The following is a 26,590-nucleotide window of genomic DNA, read 5'->3' on the forward strand; positions in this document are numbered from 1 at the left end:
TGGGCCAATTCCCCCCCGCCGAGACTTTCAGAAATAAAAATAAACTTGGTCAGCAGTTAGATCACAATACCTGCTTTCTTTTTTAGAAAAAGCTGTGTGTAAATTCTGCTGGGATCACATCTGAGAGCTAATTGGATCCAGAACCGTCCCTCCTGTCTGCCGGCGTGCCCTGGAGCAAGACTGCTGGAGGCCAGCAGGAAGCCAAACCAGCGAAGAAACATCTCAAACTGGGAGCTTCGGGGGAAACGTCGCTTCCTGTTTGGCTGAAATCTGCAGGAATATTCCTCCCACTTCTCCTCCGCTTCTATTCCTGCCGCTCTTCCTACGTTTCCCAGAGCGCCGTGGGGGAAGCGTGGAGCGGCGCGCCGTCACCTCCGGGTGATCCGTGTAGGCGGTCGGACAGCTTCCAGCCCCAACGCCGAGCGGCTACCGATCCTGCTGCCTGCTTCAAAAACGCTCAGATTGTTTTTCAGCCGCTGCGAGAAGTCGGTCGTAAACGAAGCTTTTTACACTTTGGACAATTTTCTGCTAAAAGCCACATTAAATCTAAAAGGATTAAAAGCACCGTAAATCAGCTTAGTGCTTTTAGTTGCACTTAAATGTCTACAAATGAATCAGAAAAAATAAAACATCTCAGTAGACTTTATTATATTAGTTAGTTTAAAAAAACGATGCATGAGATTAGATTGGCAGAATCAGAGCTAGGAATGAAGATCTGTGCAGAACTAATCAGCTGATTTCCTAAAGCTAAACGGTTTTGATGCTGCAGAAACGAGTAAAACCAGAAAAATCAGATCTGTGGAATCAGAAGTCCAGGAAATGATCAAACACGAGGATTCCCACCAAAAGGCGACAGGAAGTCCCGCCCCCACTTCCTGCTGGAGCTGCAGGAGGAACCGGAGGAACTCCCAAAAGGTTTTCCCTCTCTGCGATCTTTTATCAGAACTTCCTCCCTCTGTCAGCGGGGGGTGCTGCTGAGACCACTCTTACATCCGATCAGGACCAGAGCTCCGACTGACCCAGGATCCTCCCCAGAACCAGCTGGAGGGAAACACCGGCAGAGGATTCCTGGAAGAACGCTGAGCTTCCTTTGCATGTTTCTTCCTCACGTCTGTCAGTCTGACATCACGACGGACACGAGACAATGGACTCTATGCACACACACACACACACACACACACACACACACACACACACACACACACACACACACACACACACACACAGTTTTACAGCAACTCCGCTGTAAACTATGCTCATGGATGTGTGTGTGTGTGTATGTTTGTTTATACTCTATAATGGGCTCAAATGTTCCACTTTCACCCACAACCCGAGGTCCTTGTGGAAGTGAGGACATTTTTTTAGCTGTGCTAGCTGCTAGCTACGTTTAGCGGTGAAATCCAAGTTTGACTTTTTCATGTCAGTCTGATCTTTTCACCAACAAAAAATTTCATTTGTGCCCCTTCCACATGTGACATGAACCGATGTTTGGTTTTCTTCCATCCAGTTTCTGTTTTTTTCTTCTCAATTTTTCAATGAAATCAGGAAAAACAACAACTTCCACCTCCATGATCAGGATGGAGGAAATTCTGACAGGGATCCTGCGGCCATGTGATCATGGAGGAACAGAAAGTTGTTAGCATGGAAGATAAGGTGTAATACTCTAGAATCTGAGCTAGGGGGAGCTGTAGATAACGAATAAAAGTGGTCCAATAACACAGCCTTGAGGAACTCCACATGTGATTGTTTGCTCTTAAATATTGTATTTATTGACAAACTTTGTGTAGTTAAGTCATTTTAACCTCGTCTGTATAACCTTTGTTTCTAGCTGAACAAATTGAGCGTCGCACGTAATAATTACGATTATTTCACTGAAAAAAACATCCGATCTGTTCCACTTCCATAAGCGGAATTAAATCCGATAGTTTTCAAATCATCTGCAGTCTTAACGGCCATGTCAGTGTTGTTTACAAACATAATTCATTTTACTTGCCGTTTTGTTTATTTAAAATGTCTTTCAGTTCCAGAGGTAAATATTCATCAGAATTTAAAATTTATTGATCTTTCAAAATGCGTTGTCTTATTATTATTATGCTTATTATTATACTGTTATGTTACTGGAAAATGGTCCCAAAATAACAATATGATCGTTTATCACAATAACTTCTGCGACAATTTATATTTGTTATTGTGACAGAGCGCTCCGGCGGCCATCTTTACTGCCGTAAACAGAGCGCTGCGGCGGCCATCTTTACTGCCGTAAACAGAGCGCTGCGGCGGCCATCTTTACTGCCGTAAACAGATCGCTGCGGCGGCCATCTTTACTGCCGTAAACAGAGCGCTGCGGCGGCCATCTTTACTGCCGTAAACAGAGCGCTGCGGCGGCCATCTTTACTGCCGTAAACAGAGCGCTGTGGCGGCCATCTTTACTGCCATAAACCATTCACTCAGAAGCCTAATGTGATCACATTTAATTACTGACATGAACAACGACGCAGACAAAACTCAGATTTTAGCAAAAGAAAATCGCAATTAGGCATCAAGACCTGCTGTGCTAGCATAGCTTTAGCTTTAGCTAAAGGAGGAGGAATGCAGTAACTGACATGAATGTAAAGTCCTCAGTAGGATGGCAGAGTGTGTGTGTGTGTTGAATATAGCGAGTGTGTGGAAGGCGGCAGCAGCGCCGGCAGGTTGCAGAAACAGGAAGTGGGCGTGTGGGAGCAGGAAGTTTTTGGGGTACCGAGGTTAGAGTTTCTCTGACGGAAATCCTCCAAATTTAGCTCCTGTGACGGAAGACGAGTGTAAATCTGTGATCTGTTGCTTCACACGCATCCGCTTTTACATTTAAATGCTAACCTGCGGCTTTCAACGGAGCAGCTTTCCTTTTTTTTTACTCATATTTGCCAACTGCAAGTTTAACTCACAGCAGATTCTGGTGAATAAAATGGGAGGATGGCTTTCCGTAGATTAATAAATCAGGATTTTAAATAGGAAAAAGCCATTTTCGGTTCATCATCGTTCCTGTCGTTCTGTTTGGACCCAGGAAGTGATTTTAGCCAAATTTCTTGATGCTTTACTGTATTTTCAAACTTACTGGCTTTTTTAAATAGTTGTGAAAATATTTTCTTCATTAATTTAATTCAAAAAGCAGAAATCTGTAATATATTCATATATATTCATCATTTATTTCTGCATATTTTTGAGGATTACAGCTTACAGTCAAATTCAGTTTCTCTCTTTTTAAAAATTGGGTAGGGTGGGTTAGGGCTGATTTATCCCAATTATTATCTAAGCAGCTTCAAAGAGTCATCATGGGTGGAAGACCTCCAGTAGCAGTCCGTACTCCAACAAAACAGAAGAGGCCTCTGACTGAAGACTTGCTGTATCATGCTAGTTTCATGCTAACATGCTAGCTCAACACACCCCAGCTGCTGATCCGTCTCCTTTGTTTTTGCTGCTCCTCTGGTTGGGGATGTTGGAGTAGGGGATAAGCAGCAGCCTGAATCATTTTAATGATGTGAAACTCTGAATTTGTCGGGTTTACTGAGCTTAAATTTATTTTTTTCTGCCAAAGATCTTCTATTATAACAGAAGAAATGTTTTAACTTCTTGTTTTTCTTTCTGAATCCACAGGATTCAGGGTCAAAGGTCAGGTGTTTCTGAGATGCTAATCACTTGGGGATTATGACAGTTTGAACTTTTTCTAAACTAATGTAGTTTTCCTGAATTATACATTAAAATGTTTTCAGGTTTTCTTTAAGTAAATCTCCTGAAACTTTTTTTCTCCGCTGCATGTTTCAGTTTGGAGTCTGGGAGCCGTTATGTAACAGATCAGAGTGGCTTTAAACGCATCACCAGAGGAGACCCTGAAGGGCTCCTAACAACCACCTCTGATGACACACACACACACACACACCAGCCTGTGGTTAGCATGGAAACATGATGTGACAGCGTTAGCTAAGCGGTTCCATGTTCTCCTACAGAGGATCCACTGCAGCAACACACTTTTCTTTTCCACCACAGACTCACGTTTCCGTTTGTTAGAGGGAAAACGGCAGAAAGAGGGATGGAGAAGGAGGAGAAGTGAGGAAGGAGGGATGAAGGAGGGATGAAGAGGGGAGTCGGCGTCATGTTGGTGTAAATTTCCAGTGGAAATCAGAAGCTGGTCATATTTTCCACAGAGCTGCTGGGCCTTGAAACCATTACTGAGATCGCCCCCCGTGCATGAGCGTGTGTGTGGTGTGTGTGTGTATGTGGGGCGGGGGGTGTGGTGTGTGTGTGTGTATTCCAGGAGCTTCATTACATTTTCCACAACAGCTTGCAAAATGCAGCAGGAAGCTGAGTTTGTATTTTAGCCAGTAAAATCCTCAGATACCGTTACACCTGGTCGCATCACATCCTGCCGCAAAACACCAAATATGGTCAGCTGGCCAACCACCAGGGCTGGATGGTTTTGTGGAAGGAAAAAAACTCGGAAGTGGGGATTCTGGGAAACCCTCGTCTAGACTCAAGGTTTCCCACCAGAAGACTGGAGAACCTTCATCCAAACTTTAACTAAGCCGTAGAAACAGCATCAGCACAAAAAGCTCAACATTTATTAAAATACTCAGAATAAACGGAAACAAACGGGACGGAATATTCTGTTCTGTTCCAGACCGGACCTGACACTATACAGCAACCAGACCCACCAGCTGTCTGACTGACCTGGACTCTTAAAATGAAACGTGAGTACAGAAATGGTGCTTTTATTTTGAAGGAGCTTTTTCCTCTGAATGCTGGACTCTGTTCATCAAAAATGTCTATTATGGTTGTGGACAAAATGGTGCAATGCTGAAAAACGTCCCTGAAGACGAGAGAAGAAAACTCAGGAAGAGCAGCCGAAGAGAAAAAAGAGGCAAAAGCAGAGAACATAGATGGAAGAAAAGGATCTTTAAATAAACCGACAGATTAAATAACTTTATAAGCGAAACGCCTCCAACACCAGAGCACAGGAAGAGCCTCTCGTACTGAGTTCCACGTTTTTAGAGTCGCTGTGGGCCGGAGGCGCCGAGTGAGAGCGGAGCGGCGCCGACGCATCCAACACTCATCCCTCCAACGCCGCGCTGCGTCCTGACAGAGACCAGGAGGGGCGGCCCGAAGCCAAGCAAACACGTAGAGAAACACGCAGAAACACGCAAAGAAACGCACACAAAAAAGACTAAATATGCAGAAAAAAATCTGAAAAACAAAAAATTCATAAAAACTCATAAAAACGCAGAACGTTTTGGTCTAAAACAAACAATGAGCTCCAGAGAAAAACAAATAACTTAAAAGATTCTGCCAGGAAATTAAGTAAAAAATTTTACTCATGGATGAAAACTGGAAATGTTTAAAAAAGAAAAATAAATTTTAAAAGATTCTGTTTATTCTGAATCAGCTCCCAACATGGGAAAAACAAGAGAACATGCCTCTGAAGAAGAAACAATGAGCCACCAGGTTTCCATGACGACCACCAGATTCTTCCTACCATCACAAACATCAACATGTGTAGCAATGAGCTTCAGTCCGATCAGAACCAGAACCTCCAGCTGGTTCTGATCCAATCAGCAGATTAAAAATCAATCAATGTTCGTCAATAACTGATTTATTCATTTAAACTGAAACGAGGGAAGAGAAACGGATCAACTTTTAACTTATTAACTAAAAATGTAAATAAAATCTGAGTGAAGCAAGTATGAAGATTTATTTTGATTTCTGGTAAAATTACAGTAAAAGTAGAGAAAAATTGGAGAAATGAGTCAAATTTAGAGGAAGTAAAACAGTTTATCAGCGAGTTTAAAGAAAATGGATGAAGAACGAAGGAGAAACTCTCCTCTTCCTCTCCTGCAGCGGAGCAGCAGTGTGTGTTTAGGTGTGTGTGTGCGAGCTGCAGTTTATTCCTGACACAATGGGGGCGGCCGGCTGAATGACTACTGTCCCAAACACCCGTTACTCACACACACACACACACTCGGTACCCGCCCCCGCGCCGTTACATCCGCAGCGCAGCCGGCAGGTGGGAGGTGTGGGTCTGCGCGTCTGCAGCGCCGCCGTGACGAACATCGCAACACGAAGCGATCCTCCAGCAGCACAGATGGCAGCAGCACAAAGAAAACCACAAACTCACCCAAAAACCGGAGCAGCTTCAGCTCAGAGGCAGCAGGAGATGCTACAGCGTGCAGCCTGCTGCAGCCTGCAACCTGCTGCAGTGTGCAGCCTGCTGCAGCCTGCAACCTGCTGCAGCCTGCAGTATGCAGCATCTCCTGCAGCCTGCTGCAGCAGGCAGCCTCCTGCTGCCTCTCTCCTGGTTTCTCCTGAACAGATTCTCCGTCTGCATCCTGCACTTCTGAGCGCAGGCCTCAACACGCCACCCAGACATCACGGGTCATGACACCCCGTCTCCATGGAAACCAGGTGTTTACAGTCAATACAGTACCGGTGGACGCTTGGCTGCAGCAGCTGCGAGGGAATCTGATGAGGACGGAGAAAACGATGGCGGGAAAAAGTCGGAGAATTTCTGCTTCCAGGAAACGAAAAACCAAACAGAAAAACATTCCTGACGTCACGCAGCAGAAAACCGGGAAACTAACGGTGAAAATCCGGGAAACACGTCCAGTTCTGATCCGCAGAGCTCAGACTCATCCAGAACCAAAAGATGAAACATCATTCAGGACAGGGTGTTCAAAGGGCGGCCCGGGGGCCCTCTGTGGCCCCCTGAAGCATTCTGTGGCCCCTCAACCTCAATGCAACTCGATTCAAATTCAAAATGACTTTATTGATCCCAGAGAGAAACTAAATGTTGTAACTTAATAATTGAAATTCTTCAGGGTTGTTGCAGCAAAGATCTCCTGTAGCAGTCAGTGTTCCAAACACAGGAACAACAAACTCCAAAGAGTCAGAAACTGTCTGCTGAACTTTTTAATGTCTTGCATCTAAAATTATTTACATTTTTACGTTAGTTTATTTTTGAGCAGATAAACTTAAAAATGTTTGTTTTAAAAACTTTTTGAGGTTTGAAATCTCTGATTTAGAGGAAGTAAATCCATATCTGCAGCCAGTCTCTGACTGGTCTAAAGGTTTCCAGGTTTGATGAATATTTTCACGTGTTTATAAAATTTTCAACGCAGCAGAAAAATATGTTACATCTGAGACTGGAGTCGTCAATTAAACTTTAGATCTAAATCATTAAATATCAACATAAATAAAAGCTTTAAAGCTACATTTAAAGTCAGACGTATTAAACCATGGTATAAAACTGTTTCAGGAGCGTTCACCTGGAAACCTGCAGGGCGCCAATATGGCAAACCTTTATGTATATAAACGGAGGCAGAGGGCCGAGAGCTCAGCCTTGGGGAACGCCAGGAATAATAATCATAACAGACGAGAAACGATTCCACTCATCTTTGCTTTTTCTGTCCAGAATGGAGGAAATATTCCAAAGGAGGCAGAAAGTTATTTTTGGAAGGATAATTTCCTTCTGGTAAACGGAGCCGCTGTCAGCCGGGCCCGGTCCGGCTCGGCCCGGTTCTGCAGGAAGCCAGGAAGCTGATTTGCATGGCTGCAGCTGATGCACACTTCCTCTTCGGTCTGTAGCTGCTCTGTTCGTCCTGCTGCTCATTTGACTAACATTTCCAAACTTTTCAGCTTTCAGCCACACAATAACCAGCAGCATCAAATATTTACATAAATGCTTAAATAATCAACATTTCTGGAATATTCATATGAAAATGGGAGATTAATACTCTTCAGCAACCAGGAGCAACGAATGATGAGAGCTGCAGAGTAATTCGCCAATTTAGATTTGGTTTTATAATTTGGAGAATTTAAGGATTAAATTCATCAATAACTGAATTTAAAATTAAAAGTCTAAACGCATATGGAGCTCCGCTATTATGGGCTGAAGCTTTACGATCAAATTTTTAATTGGCAGTTCGTGTCTAGGCTGGAAAAAATATATTAAAAAAAAATTCAATAAAGAAGGAAAAAAATAAAGGAAAAGATTTTTTATTTTAGGCTGTGATGTTTGATATGTGGACTGTCCTACTGCGTTTCAGTGATTCACTGCAAACGGCTCTTTATTCCTCTGTATTTCTCTCCATTTCTCTATATTTCTCTGCGTTTCTCTTTATTTCTCTCCATTTCTCTGTATTTCTCTCCATTTCTCTATATTTCTCTCCATTTCTCTGTATTTCTCTCCATTTCTCTATATTTCTCTCCGTTTCTCTGTATTTCTCTCCGTTTCTCTGTATTTCTCTCCATTTCTCTATATTTCTCTCCATTTCTCTGTATTTCTCTCCATTTCTCTATATTTCTCTCCGTTTCTCTGTATTTCTCTCCGTTTCTCTGTATTTCTCTCCATTTCTCTATATTTCTCTCCATTTCTCTATATTTCTCTCCGTTTCTCTGTATTTCTCTCCGTTTCTCTGTATTTCTCTCCATTTCTCTATATTTCTCTCCGTTTCTCTGCGTTCAGCCGCAGGTGAAGCTCATTTCAAACATCGGCTCGTTTAAACAGATCTGATAAAAATTAAGTTGCTACAAAATGACATTTTCATCGACAGCATCAGTTATTAGAGGAAAAACATTTTATTTCATATCTACTGTAAACGTTTCTGCTGCTGGCAGCGTAGATATATCAGAGATAGATGCAGTTCCTCCAGATTAAAAATGATTCTCATATTTTCATGAGATGTGAATCAGAAGGAATTTAAAATAAATGGCGTTTTGTTTGAAGCATCAGAATAATGAGTTTTATTTTGAAGGGAATCGTTGCGGCTCAGTTTTGGAGTCAGACAGGAAACGTTTTCTGGACCTCGGTTCGCCTCTGAGGGTTACCATGGAAACAGAGGACGGCGCCGTCAGCAGCACCTGCTCCCCCTCCGCGCCTCGCCACCCCGTTTCTTATTCCTGCCCCGTCTCTCCTCTCCCTCTAATTACGGTTTGGACCTGCAGAGTTTTTCCTTCCTGAACTTTCTCCAGGTTCGGTCAGTAAACCTGCTGCTGCTTTGCATCGCGCTTTGCATTTCCTCGCCGGATTGTTTGCATGTGAGCAGCTGGAGCCCTCGGTTCTGGGTCGGGTCGGCGCTGAGCTCTGGTCTGGGTCGGGTCTGGTTGCCGTGGTAACTCAGGCCCTGGACTCGGTGCGTGGCGGTAACGGGTCAGTTGTTTTGTCCACTCAGACCAAGACGTTCGTCACTCAGATGGAGGGAAGCCGGGATCTTTGGGTTTCGGATCAGAAACAGAACCCGGATGTTAATGAAGGTGAAACCCAGATGAAGTCGACCCGTGTGAAGAAACGCTTCCTTTCCTCGGTCCATTCAGTCCCTCAGCCGCCAGTTTCGCCCTGAAACCTGCAGCCTGGATTCAGTGACTGAAGCCACAGAATAATTCATGAATATTCACTTTCTCCTGGAGCTGATTTCTAGTTTCTAGTTTTCTCGACCGTTTCGGTTGAACTTTTCCCTCTCTTCCTCATCGTTCCCGTTTCCTCTCCTGTTCCTCCTGATTCGGATCATTCTTCACCTTTTCCCATTTAAAGTTACGTTTCTGTCAGCCGGAGACTTAATTAATCACACGACTCATTAACGAAGTCTCCCCTCCGCTGTTAATTAATCAGCTTTCTGCCTTAATGAACAGTCTAAACTCGTTAAACCTGTTTCACTCTTAATTAGCCGTTAGCTCCGGGGCCTCGCGCCGCGACAGCCTATTAGGCTGCGCGAGCCGCGATGGCGGCGCCGTGGGTGTGTGTGTGGACCAGGGTTTTCAGATTACCTCGCCCTAATGGGGCTGCTCAAATATTTATGGGCAGGAAGCCGAACGGGAGAATGATAGCGCTCAGGGAGACAGCAGACGCCGCGCTGCCTTCAAGTGCGGCTCGTAACTTCCGGAGTTACGGAAGCCCAAAGGCTCTTCCTGCACCGGGCGGACACGAACGAGTCATTAAGGCCCAAACGCCTCCGAGGTTCTGCTGTGGCCCGGTCCAAACCAGAACCAGGACCAGAGCCAGAACATTTCTTTTCCTTCTTTGTCTCTTTCCTTCCAGGAACTCAGCCTTCTTGCGCTCAAACTCACTTTTCCCATCTCATCCTTTCTGAAGCTCACAATGAACAGAACCTACCCTACTAGTCTCCTACCCTCCTAGTCTCCAGGTCGTCTTCAGGCACTGGGTTGCTGTCCTGTGATTGGCTGAATCTTCATCTAAAGTTAATAATACTTTAGATGAAATACTAAAAGTTGTTATTTTAGTTATAAAAGTTTGGAATGAATCATTTCCTCAGTCAGAATAGTTACAGAAAAAGTGCAAAGTATTAAAAACAGTTTTTCAGGTGCAGGTGATGTTTTGTTGCGTCAGACAGGTGAGCCGGTCTGACTGTGTGATGACGGAGGAACTCCCTGATGAGCCGTTACCTCCAGGTGCAGAAGATCCCAGTTCTGAGTGCAGCGCCTCCTCCAGGCGTCAGGAGGAAACCGGAGCGTGGCGTCGCGGTGACTGCGGCTACGCTAACGAGGTTCTGCAGTGTTTTTGGTGAGGCATGTTGGAGGACACAGCGAGGAATCACCTTTAGTCACGTGATGCTAACGTTAGCATGTTCAGGATTAGCGACCAGAGCCGAGCTGCAGGCTAGCTTAATGACAGCCTCTGCTTTTAGTGCAAATCTCAGTAAAAATAGAGATGTTTTTGTAAATATCTCTAGAAATAACAGCTTGTTGTTTTTAAGTGAGGGAAGATGTTGTTTCAACAGTGGGCAGCAACATGTTGGGGAGGGGCATATATTACACATCTGGACACAACATGGGTCATTCTGATACGTTCTCTGGCGTCTCATTAAGCGGACATTACACCGCAGGAACGTCCGCTGACAGAGGAGCTACGTTCTGGTTTAGCACACTCAGCTTCCTGTTTTCATTTTTTAACGTAAATTTTTATTTATTTATAAACTTTCAGTTGAATGAAGTTCAGCATCTGTGCTGAAGTTTTTGGTTATCGACTGTTAGGAATTCTTCAAGTAATTAGACGGTTATATTCCTGGGGTTCTGATGAGCCAGAACCGAGACCCCGCCTCCTGCATCAGGTGCTGCCGGCCCGGTCCGTTTGGACCGTGGCAGGACTCCCTCTCTACGCGGCACATCTGGCAGGATGTTTCCGTCCTGCAGCTGCTTCTCTTTAAGCTTTAATCCCGAACACATCGGCCCATAAACCCGGCGGTTCTTCCGGTCCTGCAGGTTGTGAATACCTCCACAGGTGTGACCGTACGGAACGTCCCGACCCATTTACAGAACACAGCGAGGCGGCGGCACTGCTGATTGGCTTCACTCAAACAGCTGACTCGCAGTTTGATTCAAGTGAGTCAGTGGTGGATTCTGGGAAGGGGCTGGGTAGAGATGACCAGCACTGATGGGAAATACATCAAAACACACACACACACACACACACACACACGCCTTCAGTGGTCATGCATTTTATTGCTCTGGCAACGCTGCAGTGACAGTCAAGCCAGCGACGAAGACTTGAGTTTAAACTGAAGAGACGAAAACAAAGCTTCTCAGATTTCAGAATAAAAGCATGGAAACTCAACGACTGGACATTTTTTAGCCTCTGAATAAAACCTGGGCAGGTTAGCACATTCTCCATTCACACACACTCTGGAAAACCTCCACAGTCTGAATGTAATCATCATTTAAAGACTTCTGCTGCTTTCATGATCACCATAATTCATCCAGACGGCTCCTGCTGCGATTACTTCTTCAACCTATCTGTACCTCGTCTCCTCTGACTCAAACTGCTGCATGTTTTACGGTTTTATATCACAAATATCCTCCTTACTTAATGGAAAAATGAAACCACACAGTTACAGGCGCAGGCTGATGTGGTTTTGGTGGTAAGGGATTATTATGGGATTATTACAGGCTGAAATGAACACCATAAAATCACTTTCTCTAACTTTTAGGACTCAGATGCTGTTTATAGATTTGTTTCTACACAGTTACAGTCAAAATGATCAGCAACAATCTGGGTTATTTAGTCATTTAGTTACTCATGTTTCAAAGCCATACTTTCATTTTTCATTCATTCATAAATTTCATAGTTTAAATTAATATGTAAATGTTTGGCTTACAAACTAAACAGTTAGGAAGCTGAATACATGGACTGAGCCCAAATATTTAACTTGTTAGCTTAGTACTTAACTAGCAAGCTAAATATTTAATTTGCAAAAGAAATATTTATCTCCAAACTAAATAGTTTATTTAGCTAAACACGTAGTTTACTTGTTTCTTATAAGTTTTTACATAGTCGCAAGCTAAAGGTTTAGCTTGGAGCTAAATTTTTACCGTATTTTCCGGACTATGGAGCGCACCCACGAAGTTTTTAAAAAACCTGGAAACTTACATATATAAGCCGCTGGTATCTCCGCCGCTCTCGGTGTTTCACAAGGACAAAGCAGAGGGCTGCGTCCTTAATGCCACACCTTCAACTTAAAAGCTGCATCATATGAACTTCTTCGTGTTGTTTCCATGATGAGGGGAATGAGTTTGAGAACATTTCTCAGTCGTGGTTGCTGCTAGCATGAGCTTGTTCTAAATGAAAAGCAGTACTTTCTTCTTTGATTTCCAATTTTGACTTCCAATGATTCACTTCCTGCTAAAGAGCGCCCCCTGGTGGTTGAAGAAAAATCCACAGAAAAGCCGCACCGGCTACAAGCCGCCTGGTTCAAAACGTGGGAGAAAGGTAACGGCTTAAAATACGGTAGTTTGCATGTTTAGCTCCAAACTAAACACTTAGTTAGCAGTTTTTACATGTAGTTGCAATTACTTTGCATGCAGTTGTTAGCTAAATAATTAGCATGGAGCTAAATATTTATTGTGTAAACTGAAAGCTAAATGTTTAGCTAGCAACTACGTGCAAGCTAATGGCAAACAAGCTAAATATTTAGCTGGCTAGCTACGTTTGGAGCTAAATGTTTTAAAGAGATGCTAAATCTGTCAAACTTCACGTTTGGACAAGTTTTGCCCCTAAATATTATGAAAACGTTTCTTGTAACCATACCTGCCAAGTTTTGGACTTGACAACAGGAAATGTTGCGAACAGGTGCTACTGTGAGAGCGGGGCCGGGAGGGGAGCACGGCGGGAGAGGGAGGTGAAATACGGTAGTTTCCCGGAAAAAACGGGAGGCTTCACAGGTATGGTTATAACCAGATATCGGTCCTGAATTTATTTCCACTCTCTTCCGTAGTTTGACGCCCCTGTAGGGGAAGAGTCGCCACATTTCTGGGCAGATCGAGGGGAAACTCCCGGAAGCTGTGACCCTGAACAGCAGGTCGGAGGTCCATTTTTATTGGCCGTCGGTCTGCGCTCGGCTGGCGGTAACGGGCCGCTGAAAGCAGCGGCTCGTCTCCCTCTGACAGCCGGTGGTTCTCTGTCCCTGGCCCGGTTCTCACAGCCCGACAGCTAGCTTCGTTTTTAGCTTTGAGCAGCTAGAAAAATAACGAGTCTGTTTATCATATGTTCATTGAAAATACTATAGAAAAAAATATGATAGATATAAATATTTTTGCTGCATATCATTCCAATATCTTCTTATTTGTGAATTAGTTTCAAATAAAGGTGTCCAAACTGAGGGGCACAGGCCATTTGTGGCCCCTAGATTGATATTGTTTGGCCCCACAGACTCCAGTTCAGTGGCCAGCAGGTGGTTAATGCTGATTAATTAGAGCAGAATTAATTGGTTGATTAATTTAATTGGAGTAAATATCCTATTTTAAATAATGGCGCACTCTCTTATTTTATTTTCCAATCAGTGAATTTAACCACTGAGAGACAATACAAGATCTTTCTATTCTACTTTTTTCTTTTATTACAAACATCAAAATCTTTTTACACTGAAAAAGATTTGTCTTTTAATAACCGCTTTTTTCACGGTAAATATGATCAAACCTAATTTATTTATTTATTAAACTTGGATAAATACTGAAACATTTTAAATAAATCCTGCTGTTATTACTGACTATTCTGTTAGTTTTCCAAACCAGATGCCTTTTTTTTAATCAGGCAAAGTGCAGAACCGGGTCAGAACATCTGAACTAGAACACCGACCCAGGCCTGGTCCATCAGAACCAACAGAGTAATAATAAAAATGGATCTGATGAAGACGAGAAGCAGAACAGAACCAACTAGAACCGCTTGGATCAGAACCGGATCCAGAAAGGAAGAAATGAGAGAAAATGTGAAAAAATTCAAATAGAAAGAAAATTATTCATCAGAACATTTTATCGAATCAAAGCGATTCAAGATCAGGAACTAAAATAAAACCATCCAACCGTTTATCCAACCTTTCATTAATCCATCAGTACCTAAACCCTGTATAGGTGTCCTCCAGATGCCTGAAGGACCCGATTAGTCAGGTTGTAACTGAAAGCTTCTGGCTCTAATTTAGTGTTTCACTGAAACGAATCCTCTCTATTTTTATCTGAGTGAGGAACATTCCTGCAGCGTTGGTTCATGTTGAAATGCAGACCGAAGGGAACACCCCCCATGTCCCTAATGCCCCCCATGCCTCCACCCCCTAATACCCCTGACTGCCCCCGCTCCGGCCATCTGGGGGCATCCACAGGGCAAAACGTGGTAAAGTCAGGATTACTCCTAAAACGGTCGATGTGTTTGAACAGTTTGACTTAATGTCACATTCCTGGCTCTGTGTGCTGACCCAACAGGACCCAGAACCAATCCAGAACCAGAACCGCTGCTACACGGTGACTACGGCAGGCTGGACTCACCTGCTGCTTCCCGCCCGGCGGCGCCGTTAGTCCCAACAGGAAGTGTCCTTATGGCGCCATCCTGTCAGAAAACAGAAATTCATTTTCAGCTTCAGATGAAAACTGAAATGATTCAACCAGGAATTTTTTTTAGACGTTAGAAAACAAAAAGTTTCCCCTGAGGAAGAAAGCAGCAGCTAAATGTTAGCAGGCGGGTATTTCCATCGGTAAAATGAGTCTTTACAGGCTTTTTGTGAATACGCTGTGTAATTATGGATCATTATTTTTACACATTCATTCTGTCGATGTATTTGTGTTTCTGCTCAGGATGCAGACGAGGAAGTGGCAGGCAGAGGTGTGAAGTGCAGCGCCGCTTCGCTTTCATTCATTTACTGTTTACCATCAGTAAACAGGTGAAAATATATATTAAATAAATATTAAAATCTCCAAAAATCACAAACGTAACAACAGCAAAGTAACATAAACTAATGTAAAGTAACAACCGATCTATAACAAGTAAAGCAACAATAAAAATTGCAAAGTAAAATAAAGTAAAAGAAACTGCAAAGTAACCCAAACCACGGTACCAAGTAAAGCGTCGCTAAGCAACGGATCCAGTAAAATTAAGTTTAGTAGAGATAATCAGAGAGAAATGCAAACTAACAAAGAGCAACATGGCGTAAAATAAAACTAAACTTAACATGATGTACCAAGCTGTAAATAAATGTAATAAAGTGAAAAATATTCAGATTTAATATGTAGAATCTTATAGTTTCAGCTCAAAATGTCATCAGAGAAAAAACATTATTATTATCCACAGATTGAAGCGATCAGCTGATCAATCCAGCTGCTGGATTATATTCTAATCAATCAATAAAGTCTATTATTATTATTTATTATTATTAATAATAATAATATTATTATTATTTAGTATTATTAATATTAGTAATATTATTTAGTATTATTAATGCCTGCCATAACAGCAAAGGCATAAACCTACAATCAAAATAGGAAATTAGGTTTTTCAAACAGTTTTCAAAATAAAATTCTATCAATACATTTGACTTCTTGCATGTTCCACATAAACCATTGACATTTCAAAATAAAAGCATTTAATATTTTATTGCTTACACAGAAGGGGTTTATGTGACAAATTAAACAAAGAATCAAAGATGATTGTCAGCTTTTCAAAATAAATTAGCAAGATACCCTTCAAAACAAAATTACTTTAACTTATTTATTTTACAAGTCTAAAATTTGATTGAGTAGATTATTGCAGGCTCTAGGTTGAAAATGAAAATAAAATCATATTTATTTTGATTTGAAAAATTACAAAGTTCAAATGTGCCCTTCAAAATAAAAGTCTAAATCGTTCCTATCATTGATTCTTAAATAAATAGCTCTAAATTCACAAACTGAAAGGGATTATGTTGCCCTAAATTGAGATTGTGTTGCCTTTTCACAATAAAAGCATGTTATAAATAATTTAATGATTGAAATATTTTATGATAAAATGAAATAAATTAATAAAATAAAACTTTCTTCAAAGTAAAAGTTTGCAAATGGTGGATTACAGCAAACTGAGGTTCCATGTTACTACTGGATCCAAACCAGAGAGGAAGAGGAGATTCTGTTGGCCTTTCAAAATAAAACTCTCAGGTTAGGTTACAGAAGACTGAAGTATGTTCAGCCTGAAGAAAAACGGTTCTGCTTGTCGTCACTTGATTCAACAACAAACGGGTCAGAACACGTGACGACACCAAACAGAACCAAACCCAACAGAACCGTACCGAACCGAACTGGGCTCACAGGCGGATTTTTCCGAGCCGTCCTCCTGATCCAGTCCGCCAAGAGTGAGGCAAGAAAAAACCGTGACTCTGTTTTTCTTCTTCATGTCTGTCAGGGAGCGCGCACACACACACACACACACACACACACACACACACACCCAGTGTGTTTCCATCCCGGCTGTTTCCACAGAGGAAAATCGTCCGTCCAGCTGCGGCTCCCAGATCCTTTTATTACATTTTTCCAAACAAACATCTCTGCTTGTTCCGCGTCGCAACGTGACACAAGCTGTTTTATTGTTATTAAAATAATCGCTGCCCGTCAAAGCAACGCAGGCCTCAAACTGCTGGCAACGCAGAAAACAACTGGAACTTTCAAAATAAAACCATCCGAATGGAAATAAACCTCAGATGTCATCTTCAAAATAAAAGTCTAAATGTTACATAGTTTGTGATTTCTTGAATAAATTGAAACAAACATTACTACAGAAAAAGGGATTCTGTTGCCTTTTCAAAATAAAAGCCTGTTCAGACTTTTGCAAATGTTTATAGCCCTTCAAAATAAAGCTCACACATTCTCTTTAAAAAAGGTTGAAAGGATTCTGTTGGGTTTTCAAAATAAAGCTGGTTCCAGTTTCTAAAAATATCAGTTTTTATTTTTATTGTTATAAATTATCTGTTAATATTTAATTTATCAATAAATGTTAGCTGACGTAACATCAGCCTTAAGTTTTGACTGTCTTGTTATTAAATCGCCGATGGCTTTCCGTAGCTGTTTGGCCTCCAGGCAGGAAATCAGCTGCATGAAAACATGAGGCTCACGAAGAGGAGACATCGCCGCCCCGAAGGCAAAAACACGGAGCTGCTTCGGTTCCACAAGCTCAACAATTCATCAGAAAAATCAGCCGTTAATCTCAGACCTTAATGCTGCAAGACTCAGCAGAGAGGAGCTTCTGGAGCTGAACCAAACGTTTGGAAAACCTAAACACCTTAAACGCACCGTCCACACTGTGAAGCACAGTAGTGGCAGCATCATGCTGTTGGACAGGGAAACTAAATCCAGAACAATCCCGGAAGGAAACCTGCAGGAGACGGGGGTGGAGTTTCACCTTTAATCAGGACAAACAGCCTAAACATGCAGCTGGATGGCCTAGTCAAAGCCCAGACCAAAATTAAACTGAGAATCTGTAGCGAGATTTGAAAACTTTCAACTTCAGTCTGTAGATGTTAAAATAAACAAAGACAAGCAACCAGAGCCGGGTCTAGTCAAAGTTCTGACTCAGGGTCTGAACACGAACACGCCACACTTTTCAGATTTTACTTTGCTTAAAAAGGAAATGAATCTTTTAAATTTCTGACGAGACAGAAAGTGAAAAGGTTTATGAAAGTGTGAAAATATTTTGTTGTTTTGAAAAATAAAGTTGTGAATGAAAGCTAAAAATGAAAACAACGTTGAATCAGGTTAAAGTTGAATCGGGTTTAAAGTTGAACCGGGTTTAAAGTTGAACCGGGTTTAAAGTTGAATCGGGTTTTAAAGTTGAATCGGGTTTAAAGTTGAACCGGGTTTAAAGTTGAATCGGGTTTTAAAGTTGAATCGGGTTTGAAGTTGAATCGGGTTTTAAAGTGCAGCTTCCAGTCGGTTTACTGAGCCGGGATGAAACGAGGTCAACATCTGGAAGACATGGCTGCAGGGGGGGAACATCCAGCGCAGCACTCTGGTGGTTCTGGACTGGGAACCAGCTGGAACCGTTCGGACTCTGGGAGGCTAGCGGCTTCCCGGCCCGCGCCCGGCCCGGCCCGCGCCCGGCCCGGCGCCGCATCGATGTGGGAAAACAAAGACGCAAAGCAGTCGTCCCTTTTTTCCATCATGCTGGGAATCCAAACGGGGAACGATGGCTTCCTTCCCTTCACCTTTAGTGGATCCAGCTCTTCCTGCTTCACAGCTTTTTCCAGCTGCGTCTCAATTTCCAAGACTTAAAACAATAAACCGACCACGTAATTAAATAACCACAAAGTCAACCCATCCACTGCAAAACAACAAAAAGCAGGAAATGCACTGATTTTAGGAGCCAGGCTATAAAACGAGACATTACAGCAAAGTCAAACACGCTACGATGACGTCCTGAACGCTCATCTGGTCAACATTCACCCAGTCAACACAAAACCAGTAAAACCGACCAGTAGCAGAGATTCCAGCCTGGGACTCGGATCCTGCTGCACATCAGCAGCAGGAGGACGGAGTTCAAGCAGCAGCCATTGGACTGGAAACCATCAGGTTACGTAACGAGCCAGCAGGAGGCGCTCATTTAATCACCAGTAAGAAACTCACCAGTTAGCATGTCAGTGGGCCCCATACGTGGGCCAGGGTCCCAGCTGGACCTCACATTACCAGAAAAACATCCAGGACCCATAGGGTCACTTTCTGGGCTAAGAGTTTAGCTTATCTCCTTCCCTTATGGGGCCCATTTATAAATGCTGAGTTGGATTAAACCTGTAGCTAAAAAGCTAACTGCGTAATTAACTGAAGCTAACGCTAAAATGCTATTCTCACATGGTATTTAGGAAGCTAACACTGTAGCATTATTGAAACATATTTTTCTGAAGCTAATGCTAAAGTGCTATACCAACATGGTATTTAACTGAAGCTAATGCTAAAGCATTATTCAAACATAGTATTTAGAGGAAGCTAACGCTAAGGGGCTTTATTTTGAAAGGCCAACAGAATCACTTTTCTCATGTTGTGTAATAATTTACCACAAGAAAGCTAAAGACTTATTTCAAGAGAAAGTAGAGCCCTTATTTTGAAGGGCTTAACATAAAACATAACCAGGAGTAAAACATTTTGTGAGGCACAACTGGAAAAAACAATAAATAAATAAAATCAGCTTTTAACTGAGCGATGTTAAAAACCGATTAAATATTAAGTCTGAAGGGGCCCCATAAGATGGTCTGCCCAGGGCCTCATGTGACCCGGGGTCGCCTCTGCGCCCAGAAGCCGTTTGGTTCGCAGGCCGAGCCGCTCGTTATGAAGCACGGAGAGGCGGCCGCTCCGGGCCCAGACGCACTCAGACCCGACTGCAGAGGAATTTCCTTCTTTCTATAAACTGATAATGGCGTCGCAGCGGGAGCGGAAAAACCCCGAGTGACTGACGAGCCTCGGCGCCGCCAGCGAGCGCCGCTCCCCTGATCCATGCAGGCTCACCACCTGATGGAGGCCGGAGAGGAACCGGAAAACACGCAGGTCACCGGGGTCAACCGGCAGCTAGGGTCAACCGACAACCAGAGGTCAACCGACACCTGGAGGTCCTGCGGCGGGGCGAGCGAGTGTGAAGCTGCACAGCGAGGTTAACTGATGCGGCGTGGAGAGGTGAGTGAGGAAGAGAAGAGACAGGATGAAGAAACTCCATGGAAACCAGAACAGGAAGTAGAAACACAGCAGGAGGAAGAGGAGATCAAAAATGTATTCATCCATCTCTGCTCTTCCTTTTCTTCCTATTTTTCATCCCTCCATCACAGATCTCTCTCTCTCCAGCAAACAAACAGGCTGTGATCTGCTGCCGCTACCTGCTGAGGGTGTGTGTGTCGGTGTGTGTTTTTTAGTGTGTGTGTTTTGTTGTGTGTGTGTGTTTTTTTTAGTGTGTGTGTGTGCTGGTCCTGGCAGCGGCAGCAGCACAGACGGTGTGTCGGGTTTATACCTGCAGAGAGGCGACATGAACGCAGAGCGAGGAGTAAAGATGGACGTCCAGGTGATTCAGCCACCTGGACGCTCGCTGCACTTCAAAACTGAATTTATTCACCAGTTTGATTTTAAAATAAAATCTGACTCATTCATGCAATAATTCAGATGTTTATCGGTTCATTCTTACAGCCAACTAAAAACTAATAAAAACAGCATCTTTCTACATCACAGTTCTTCCTTCTACTCAACCTTCCACTTACTGTTGCAAACATGTTGACAGAAAGTTGAGTGGAAGAAAAAGATGCACAAACTGATACTGTTCATCTGATCAGGGATCAGTTGCTGTTGACTTAAAAACTGAAACAATTTCAGTTGAATTTAGCCTCTAAAAACAAAAATGGATTTTTATCACAAGATGGAAGGTTCACTGCTGCTGCAGGAGGAAGAGGAGGAAGATGATGATGATAAATCATTTTCCTAAAGATGCAAATTAGAGACGGGGCAGGAAAAAAACTGAAATGGACAAGAATGTTAAAGTTTCTGCTAAAAGTCGGCCTGGACCTGCAGAGGCTGGTGGACAAAGCAGCAAAACATCAAAACACACACACACACACCCCTACACACACACTAAAACACACACACACACCAGTATTAGGGAAGCACATTTCACTGTCTGAGAATTTGTGAATGGAAAAACGTTTTTAAGGCGTTTGGCGGGACGGTAGGACGTGTCTCCCCCAGCCTGTCCTCATGTCCTCCAGCTTGTCTTCTTCTTCTGCTGCGCATCCCTCCGTGTCTCAGACACTTCCCAGTCTGCCTGTGTCACTTTATTTCTCCAGATCTGCGTTTCTCTGGAAAGTAAAGAAGGAAAACAGGAAGCATGTTTTCCACGAAGCGTCCGCCGGGAGGCTGTAAAAACTTGTTTTGGTAAATCTGAAGAGGTTTAAAGTTTCCAAACTGGATTCAATCCGGATTCAGAACCGGGAGGTTTAACGTCTTCCGGCAGACAAAGAAAGGGGAAAAGTTACCTGAGGCATCTTACAGGAAGGAGCAGCAGAGGCAACGAGGGAAGCGACACCGCTGGTGGGACGATCAGCTGAGTGTGTGCGTGTGGGTGTGTGTGTGTGTGTGCGTGTGTGTGTCCGATAATTACATCACCCCGGGGCAGAAGCAGGGAGAGACAAGAGGACTAAAACCACCCGGACAGGTCGCTGTGTGTCCGGGCAGAGACATCACCACGACAACGGTGGATGAGGACGAGGAGATCCCTCCAAAACACACACACACCATCACACACACACTCAGAGAAAATGAAAGTAGTGAGATCTGCGTACCGACCTGCCCGGCTCTCCGTCTTCATCACCCGAAAGCATTCCTCCGCTCTGCCGCTCCCTCCTTCCATCGCTGCAGCAACCGACAAACCAACCGGCCGACCCTCTCTCTCTCTCACACACACACACCAACACACACACAAGTTAAAGTCCCATAGCGTCCGACTGCTCCATTCATCCAGCGAGCCGTCCGCCGCGCTGCGTGTTTACATCTGAGTCTGCTGCCTCACTCAGCTCACTCAGCAGCAAGGCATCAGAGAGAGAGAGAGAGGGAGGTCGGAAGTGTGTGAGAGAGAGTGCGTGTGTGTGTGTGTGTGTGTGTGTGTGCGTGTGTGTGTGTGTGAGTACAGCAGAGTGGGAGCCCTAGAGAAACACTCCTCTTGCCACAGGAGTAAAGCCCAGGCGTGACGCAGAGCCAGAAATAGACGGCGGGCCCCGGTGGGGGGGCGGCGCCGGCCAACATGGCGGCACTTTTCAACGACGCAGCGGCTCAGCGAACCGCGTCCTGAACCTGAGCAGGAAGACTGTAGGCTTAATGCAGAAACATGGAAAATACAGGAAATACAGGAAACTTCAACTAGAAGTTATTATTGCAGCATGTTTCTGGCGCCCTTCCAACATGGCGCCCATGTGTAGCTGATAGGTCACACACACGGAGAGACGCTTTCAGACATGAATATCCAGAGATTCAACACAATCCAGACAAACGTTACACTGATTACTGGTGGATTTATAAAAAGTGATCTGTTTGTTGTTAAAAACATTTTAACTATTACAGTAAAAAGGATGAAACTTTAGTGAAAGTAAAGCTCTGACTGCACCTGCAGTGAGCTTTGCTTCACAATCACCTCAAGGCTGCATATATTCCTATTTTTTTCTACCACACTTTTTCCTTCCACTCAACTTTCCTTTAATAAGTTTGGAAACAGCAGCCAGCTTCTGGAGCCATCGTCTCGGAGACGTTAGTGGTTTCCTGCTGGGCGTCTGTCATCATTTCAAGAATACTGATGGAAAGTTGAGTGGAAGAAAAAAGTGTGCTTGAAAAATTGGATTCTAATTTTCTCACAAACAGAATTTTAGGTTTCTGCTCCAAACCAGAATCATCAAAAATTACAGAATTAAAAACAACCAAGGGGAAAAATGCTCTTATAATATTATACAATAGAAACTAATTCTATTTACAATATTTCTATGGCAAATAAATGTTGTCACATCAGTGATGGACACATTTTGCTAACAGTTAGCGCACTTAGCTTCCCCCGTGTTCATTTTGCCAGATGAATCCCAAAGCGCTGATTCGGATAAAGTTCGACATGTCGACGTTTTTTAAGAATTCTTCAAACGTTTAGATCCATGCTTTTATTTTGAAGTGAATAAGGATTTAAGGTTAGCATAGCTAACATTTTAGCTAGCTGCGTTTGTTACTGAGTGAAAACTTCTAAATCTTGTCTGGAGACATTTGAACAGAAACGTTTCGTCTTCTGGCCACAGCATCACGTTTTACAACCAGGCGCTGATTGAACTGATGGGTCATAAAACATCTTCCTAAATCTGGGATTAAACCAAGAAGTATAAAACCAACGACTGATCAGTGAGCCTCGGCTCACAGAGCAGCTGAATGTTTCAGTATCTTCTTCATCTTAGTACATAAATAAACATGGCTCCTGCAGCTCGCTGTAAACGTGCAAAATGAGGACCCGCAGGCCTGCAGTGAACTTTGACCTGTTGCTCTAGACTCTAGAGCACATGTGTCAAACTCCAGTCCTGGAGGGCCGCTGTCCTGCAACTTTTAGATGTGCCTCTGCTGCACCACACCTGAATAGAATAATTAGGTCATTAGCAAGGCTGTGGAGAACTGATCTACACAAGGAGGAGGTAATTAAGACATTTCCTTCCAGCATTTCGTACCTGTGGCACATCTAAAAACTGCAGGACAGCGGCCCTCGAGGACTGGAGTTTGACACCCCTGCTCTAGAGCATTACTAACTTCAGTGTATTCCATGAGCAGCCGGCCGGCCTCAGTCTGTTTGTGCTGCGGACATCAGAATGTTTGCAGAGCGCAGCGATTCTCCGCCGCAGCGCAAACGATGCATCGCCACAAACACAGGCAACGCAGCGAGTTATGAACTATGAAGAGATTGAAACAAAACACTGGAGCTGGAGGGGGCGGGGCTTAGCAGACACCGATATGAGGGGGCGGGGCTTGTGGGAATAAACTTGGTACCGGAAGACCCGAGGCCGGGATTGGAGCCCAGAACCTTGCATCAGAGCTAAAGCGATGCTAATAACTGGAACCGAATCCCAGGTTTGCAGCTGAATTCACAGTTTGTGTCGACGCCTGCGGCTCAGCCCGATGGAAAGTTTCCCTCGGTGTCACTGAAGAGACCGATGATGGCGGCTCGGCGGCCCTTCAGGCCCGTCGGGCCTCCCGGATGACGCCGCAGTCTGAGGCTCCAAACATTCGCTGTTATTTTTGGCCTCGTTTGTGTTTTTCTCCAACTATTTACACAGCTTTCTGCTGCCTGAGGGCCGGGGAGAATTGGGGGGCCCATGGGGCCTGGGGCCCGCTGCCCAGAGGGCCCAGCGGGTCCAGTTCTGGTTCTGGAACCGGGAGACAAGCAGAGCCGTTTCCCGGTTCCCATGGAAACCAATCCTGATTCATTTACAACAAAAACAGCGACTTCAGGTTTCTCTGTTTTCCAACTGTCCCTGAAGTTCCTGCTGCATTCACTGAACCTCAAAAAATGAAACTCTTCACATCTCATCGATCGGCTCAGAGAGTTAATATGGAAATATTTTAATTCTGAATTATGTTTTTTCATCTGCAGGTTGGTGAACGACACCAGGAAACCAGGAACACACACACACACACACCTGTCTGAGCGCCCGTATCTCAGGAAGTGGAGCAGAGAAAATGCGGGATTATTATTATTTTAAAAAAATAATTTTAGTAATTACAAAATCTATTTTTTCAATTTAATCAGATGTGAGTGTTTATAATGACTGTAGCAAAAAATAAAGTAAAACTAATATAAAATATTTAATTGTGCATTTAAAAAATATTGACACTGTATAATAGTTCTGCTGATCCGGTTCCGTTGATCCATGTTTTTCTCCTGCAGATTATTCATCTAAATATCGGCCCAATAAATCTGCACCGAGCCGCACGAGGAGAGAGAAACCAGGTTAGCCTGGGAGCCACGGGGAGACCCAGCAGAGCGTTACGCAACTGAGCCATACCAACACACACACACACACACACACACACACACACACACACACACACACACACAGGCCAGCTGTCTGTTTTCCTCTCCGTCGGACCGGTCTGGTCATTCCAGAACCGTTCCTGCCAGGTGTGCAAGTCGGTTTGGACCAGGAATCTAAACTCTGGTGGAACATGTTGACATATTAGCAGCAGCTGATTGGTCTGTTCCCCTCAGAAACCCAAACGCCTCTGAAGTTCTCACAGAAAAGAACCAATCAAAGCACAAACTTCTGAATTTAATGAAGTAAAGAAACCTGGACATATTTAACACGTTCAAAGAGCTAAAATGAAGGAAAAGAAACGCTTTCAGTTAGGAAACCTGCAAACGTTCCTCATGTTGCACTTTTCCAGAATAAAGTATCGTTCAGAGCAACTGAAGAAGAAGAAATGCACAAAGTTCCTCCTCAGGTGAGATCCAGGTCAGAACGGGACTGGAACGGAGAAAACTACGGGAAGCCGGAATGGACACTTAAAATGAGGATCCATCCCTCCGTTTTGTTTTGCATTTCTGCTAGCTTGGAGCGCACCTAGCTTCCCCAAATTCATCTTGCTGGATAACTTCCAATACGATAATTTACTAAACTGTTTTGTAAAATTTAATTCAATCAAAGTTTAATATCAATGTTGAAGTTTTTGTTGCTGATTGTTAAGAATTATTCAAGTAAACAAAATGTTGATATAGCATTAGCTTCTGCTAAATAGTGTTTTAGCATTAGCAGAACTAATGTTTATGATTAGCGTGTTAGCGTTAGCCCACTGGTCTGAGCTATTTTTAGCTTCTCAAGCTGCATTTTCTTTTTCTGATCCATGAAAAACAAGCATAAATTAGTGAATTTTCAGTGAAACTGAACCTTGATGAGACGAGGCTCCATAACGATGAATGTTGATCATGATGTGTTTCTCTTCAGCGTCTCGGCTAACAGCTACGTTAGCGGTGGAAGCCCATCTAGTTGGACCAGTTGAAGTTTCTGTTCTGTTTCGGTCCAGCTGTCATCCTGCCCCCCATTCCCCTCCCCGCCCCCCACCCCTCCCTCTTACCCCCCTCGCCCCCCCGTGGGGTTTCATGTTGCCGGTGGCAACCGTTTCCCCGTCATGCACACACTCCGGAGGCTCGGCTTACATGAGGAGCCGGGCCACATTATTAGAAGTCCTGTATTGTGTATCGGAGGCTTCCCAAGCATAACAAGGACACACACACACACACACACAGCAGCGTGTGAGCGGGCCGAGCCGAGGCCAGGCCCTCATTAGAGCCTCGGCCTCCAGCACACAGCAGTGGTCGGCTGAGCCGGCGCGAGCAAACAGCGGCTGACGTCGGCTCTGAAAGGTCAGCGTAAACTTCCTGGAGTGCAGCATGCGGCTGTTTGCCCCAAACTAATCCTTATTAACGATAACGAGTCAAAGCGCAAAACACAGAGCCGGTTATTACATAACAGCAACATGAAATCAACACGCCTCTGGCATGCTAACATCGCTAACGACAGAAACAAATAAAGATCATTTTGGTCAATGGATGACATTTCATGACAAAAGCAAAAACAAAAATTAAACAGTATTTTGTATTTTCCATTTTATAGCATAATCAAGTAACTATGTTGCCTTCAGTTGTTATAAAAATGATTTTTATAGAAAATATGACTTGATTTCAAAATTTGTCATCTTGAAATTGGGCCTTTGTCTCTTTAAGAAGCTCCTGCTCTTTCTGAAGCTCCGCCTCCAGGAAGTCACAACATGGCTCCTAAATGTTTTTGTTATC

The 26,590-nt window shown here is 43.7% G+C and overlaps 1 protein-coding gene across 3 annotated transcripts in view; it reads right to left on the reverse strand.

Moving 5' to 3' along the window:
• hivep2 (human immunodeficiency virus type I enhancer binding protein 2) overlaps window positions 1–26,590 on the reverse strand; it is a 79,574-nt gene that overhangs the window by 34,804 nt on the left and 18,180 nt on the right. The window contains exons 1-2 of one of the 3 annotated variants that reach the window (XM_023348127.1): window positions 21,574–21,913; window positions 14,791–14,851 (exon numbers count right to left, since the gene is read on the reverse strand). The gene's annotated coding sequence lies outside the window, so the exon portion shown is untranslated. Of the gene's footprint in view, window positions 1–14,790; window positions 14,852–21,569; window positions 21,914–26,590 lie in introns of those variants that run through there. The other 2 variants (XM_023348129.1, XM_023348128.1) reach the window with 2 other exon arrangements.

This window comes from Xiphophorus maculatus, chromosome 15 (genome assembly GCF_002775205.1).
Source record: "Xiphophorus maculatus strain JP 163 A chromosome 15, X_maculatus-5.0-male, whole genome shotgun sequence".
Taxonomy (NCBI): Eukaryota; Metazoa; Chordata; class Actinopteri; order Cyprinodontiformes; family Poeciliidae; genus Xiphophorus; species Xiphophorus maculatus.